General features: G+C 36.1%; 1 protein-coding gene across 3 annotated transcripts in view; it reads right to left on the bottom strand.

The window, feature by feature from the left end:
- The window catches only part of LOC115218558 (homeobox-containing protein 1-like), a 218,102-nt gene that overhangs the window by 102,940 nt on the left and 110,162 nt on the right, over positions 1-5,000 (bottom strand). The window lies entirely within an intron of this gene.

Here is a 5,000-nt window from a genome sequence, read left to right as displayed (position 1 = left end):
TTCTAAATATCTTTACGGTTTCTATATTAAAAACATTTATATCTTTTTCATATTAAATATTTATACCTACTTTATATTACAAATATATGCATTTTTTTAATATATTATTTAATCTATATACTTTATATCGGTACAGCTGAGTTGATATTGACCAATTAAAATATAATATATATTTTAATGGTATTACACTGAAGACTTTTAATTCAAATACGAACACTCAGTAAAGGCAGTCACAGGAGAGAAAGTTGATATCAAAAGTTAATTAAAAAAAATGAAGGGCAATACTGATGATCTTTGCAAGGACTCCAAGACCAGTAGGGAGAAAGAGTGGCTACAATCAGGAATCTGGGCAACTGCTAATAATAACCACTTCTGTGATTACAGTAAATAGTCCAGTTAAAAGTTAGTAGTCACAGAATGGTCCTGCTAGCTGACGTAGCTGTCTTCCAAAACATTACCCACCAAGACAAAACCCTTATCACATCTTGAGAGCAAGCAACCAATAGAGAGCCACTTCCAACTCTACCCTCAAGCAAACAATATTTTATGCAAAGAAAGGTACTACATGGAGCAGTAGGTTAATCATTAGATGAGTAACCTATAAAATAAATAAATGTGCCCTAACCAGGCTCATGGGCCCGGTTTCCCAGTTTCTATGGTGTATGTGTTCCCCAGCGGACGGGACGCCAGTCCATCGCAGCGTTACTCATTTTTGCCAGCTGAGTGGACTGGAGCAACGTGAAATGAAGTGTTTTGCTCAAGAACACAACACGTCGCCCGGTCCAGGAATCGAAACCACAATCTTACGATCATGATGCTGACACCCTAACCACTAAGCCACGTGCCTCCATATATGATTAACCTACTCTACTAAAAGTATCCAAGAACTAGATGGTAGAGTTAAACTGAGTAATGGATTAGGTCAACCTCTGTAGACATTAGGTCTAACACTATAAATATCATATAACAGTAATCTTGAATCTTGTTATAATAATTTCATTCACATCAGCTCTTTGTGTTCATCTCTTTCTGTGGTAACATGAAAGTTCATGTTTTCTTTACATTACATATTTGAGCTTTTGAATTATCTTGGCTTATCTAAACAGATATAAATTCCTTCCAATACCTTCCTCCTCAAATGCAGTACAGTTTCACAGAGCAAAAATATCATCTTTGTCATCCACTTTATTATCATCCTTTCGACAATAGATAGATAGGTATAAGGCCTGAAATTTCGGTAGGAGTGTGCTAGTTGATTACATCAACCCCAGTGCTTGCCCGGTACTTATTTCATCGACCTCGAAGGAATGAAAGGCAGTCAACCACAGCAGAATTCGAACTCTGTCCAATACAGTAACAATTCTGCCAGCTCACCACTTTGTAATTATCAAGTAATCAATCAAGATGTTCCCAACTAGCTAATATAAGACATTGTTATCATCATCCTCACCATTATGATAAAGAACATGGTGGTGGTGGTGACAGTAGTTTTTTTTTTACTGTTAGTTAATGATGATCATAATAATAATAATAATAATAATAATAATAATAATAATAATAATAATAATAATAATAATAATAAATGCCCTGATGCAGTACCAGGCAGTGGCTCTCATGGCTTCTGATCTTAACTGTTTTGTCTTGGTATAAAAGATAGGCTACACCAAATATTCTGCTCAATACCACAGATTTGCTTGTCAGTTATTTGACCATAACCAATTGACCATGTCCCTTAGTAGCTGATGATATGTGCATCTCTGATCATGAGCAGAAGTAGTGGGGGAGCATCATAGCCATGTGTTGAGAGGGATTCTTTGGGGTTTGAATAAATAACCTCTGGAAATATGGGTGTTTCGTTCAACATCCTTAAACAACCCTTATTCAAGGACCTTTTGAGAGGGATGGGTTACTCGACCAGAAGAAAATTCTAACTGGGCCCCACCTGCAAGGTCATGTGCTGTTTATCTTGATATGAGATCACCATGTTGCACACATATGGTTGTGATGCATGTGCCTAGTGTACCCTTATCAGACGGGTAGTCATGATGGGTATACTGGGCTTCGTATATTTTACCCCAGTGTCACTTTGATGGCATGCAATGCTCTCTCAATAATAATAATAATAATAAGGATTAAAATCAAACGTGGGTCAATGAATGCATGTACAAAAACAGCCAGAGTTCAGAAGTTAGTCATGAGGTGGAAGAACAATGGCTATAAAGTTTGCAGACTCTCTCAGAGACAAAGGATTTGATGTGGTTGATTGACAATGATGAGTTTGGGAACCCATAAGATGAATGTCTGCAGAAAAAGTTTAAAGAAAAAAAAATGAACAGTTAGAAAGTATACGAGAAGAAATAGGCCAACTTTGTTAAGTGGAATATCTGATAAGGTTTAATGACAGAAAGAACAATGAGTGCGTTAGGTGGGTTTAGGAGGAAGGGTTATGCAGCTGAGAGAAGCAGATTGAGGTGTCGTAGGTAAAAAACAAGGGGTCTGAGTGTATCATGCCGGTGAGTGAAACCTTGATGACCAGTTAGAATAGCAATTAAAACTGTGTATGTGTGAAACGGGAACCCCTTTGAGATATGTAAACAATATGTTTACACTTTAGCATTTAAACCAGTTTAAACAAGCCATAGCTGGTCAAAATATCCTACTTGTTTTATGTGCAAAATGGCCAGATCTGGCCTCTCGAACCAACCCTACAATATCATCCTGAAATCAACAGTTACCTCATCAAAAATCTCAAAGCCACAAAATAATGTGAATAAATAAGCATTACCTTGACGGAGCAATCCGAATGCTAAAGGGTTAATGTGCCTTTTAGAGGGTTGTTATGCCATGACAGATCCCCAACGATGCAAGGTTAAGCAGTGAGGTGACTTTGAGGTTTATCTTGTGAGTTTCATTCATAAAGACTGATATACTCAAGAACGGTATACTACTAGTCTTTGAGGTTTATGCTGTGTGTTTCATTCAGAAATGGTAAACTACAAGACTGTTTCCTCAATGTATGTAGTTACTGTGTTTTGTTTGCTAGATTTTCGATATGAACTTATGGACTGAAACAGATTTTATCATACCTTGGGTGGGTCATCATGCTAATAATAAACACATGCACTGTTTCTGTTTCACTTCTTTTATCATTATCAGTCAATTCATTAACATTTAAACCAATTGACTAATCAGCAGTTTGATTAATCATTTGGCCAGTCAATCAAGCAGCTTTATTTGTCAAAGTTCTTTAGTTACCATTTGCAACCTCATCAAAGACATGCTCTTACTACTCCAAGTCAGAAGCATGTCTGATTGACCAAATGAGTAACCGAACAATTGATTAGTTAACTGATTAAATGTTAATGAATTGACAAATAATAATAAATGAAGTGAAACAGAACCAGTGCAATGTTTATTATTGGTGTAATGATCCTCCCAAAATACAATAAAAGACATTTTCTAAATATATTGTGTTTTGGTGCTGCTGAAAAAAAAAAACTAGATTGTTATGCATCCTTTAGAGCAGTGTTTCCTAACTGGGTTCCATATATATGACCTTAGGAGCCCTATGACCTTTGGGAGTCCATATAAGATTTTGCTGTTAAAATTTATGGGCTTTAAATTGATTATATTTTGGCAATACACAAAATATTTAAACACTTTTTTTTTTACAATTCCTAATAATATCTAATCATAAAAATATAATAGATTTTAGCTATGAGGGTACCTACCCCTTTCCTGAGTAAAATAGAAATCAAAGAGGTCCATAGGCAAAGAATGGTTGAGAACCACTGCTTTGGAGAATAATGACGAAGTGTCTATGTTGCATGTGTATGGGAGACAACTATGGACTTGTTTCAGTTTTATTCTAGCCTCAATAGTGTAAAGTGTAAGCTTTACTGTAATTGCCGAAGTATTGATGAATAAATCATAAAATAGTAATTAGTCATTAACCAATATAATTTTCCCTCTATCTGTACAATTATTCACCATTACCATTCTAATAGTCGGCTCCTTAAATATATTAACACCAAACTTAAGTATAGTTTTTCATGAATATGATGTCCCTGCCTTACTCTACTGCTTTGAATGTCTGCTAACCAACATATTTTTTTCATAATTTCTCTCGGTTGCTCCCACGCAAACAGAACACGTATATCAGAGAAAAAAAATATATCTGCAAACATATTAATGCATGTTTAGAGAAAAAATATATTTTTTAATTAGTTTCTGATGACGTACATGGTTGAAAAAGAATCTTAATGTTCACACCCACACCAAAATCGCTAAAAACTCATTGAAGGTAATTAGATAAATACAATAACAGCAAGTTTGATAAGAAATGATAATTTCATATACACATGCATATACATTCACATATAATACACATACATATATTGAAATATTTTATATATAGGCGCAGGAGTGTCTGTGTGGTAAGTAGTTTGTTAACCAGCCACATGGTTCCGGGTTCAGTCCCACTGCATGGCATCTTGGGCAAGTGTCTTCTGCTATAGCCCCGGGCCGACCAATGCCTTGTGAGTGGATTTGGTAGACGGAAACTGAAAGAATCCTGTCGTATATATGTATATATATATATGTGTGTGTGTGTGTGTTTGTCCCCCTAGCATTGCTTGACAACCGATGCTGGTGTGTTTACGTCCCGTCACTTAGCGGTTCGGCAAAAAGAGACCGATAGAATAAGTACTGGGCTTACAAAGAATAAGTCCCGGGGTCGATTTGCTCGACTAAAGGTGGTGCTCCAGCATGGCCGCAGTCAAATGACTGAAACAAGTAAAAAGAAAAAAAAAAAAGAAAAAAATACACGCACACACACATATATAATAATAACAGGCACAGATTTAATTGTGTGGTACGAAGTTTGCTTCCCAGCCATATGGTTCTGGGTTCAGTCCCACTGCATGGCACTTTGAGCCAGCAGAAACTTGTGAGTGGATGCGGTAGATGAAAACTGAAAGAAGCCTGTTATTTATATATAT

The sequence above is a fragment of the Octopus sinensis genome, linkage group LG13, assembly GCF_006345805.1.
Source record: "Octopus sinensis linkage group LG13, ASM634580v1, whole genome shotgun sequence".
In the NCBI taxonomy this organism is placed as follows: Eukaryota; Metazoa; Mollusca; class Cephalopoda; order Octopoda; family Octopodidae; genus Octopus; species Octopus sinensis.
The sequence above is the reverse complement of the archived record's forward strand: the minus strand, read 5'-3'. Positions and strand labels throughout refer to the sequence as shown.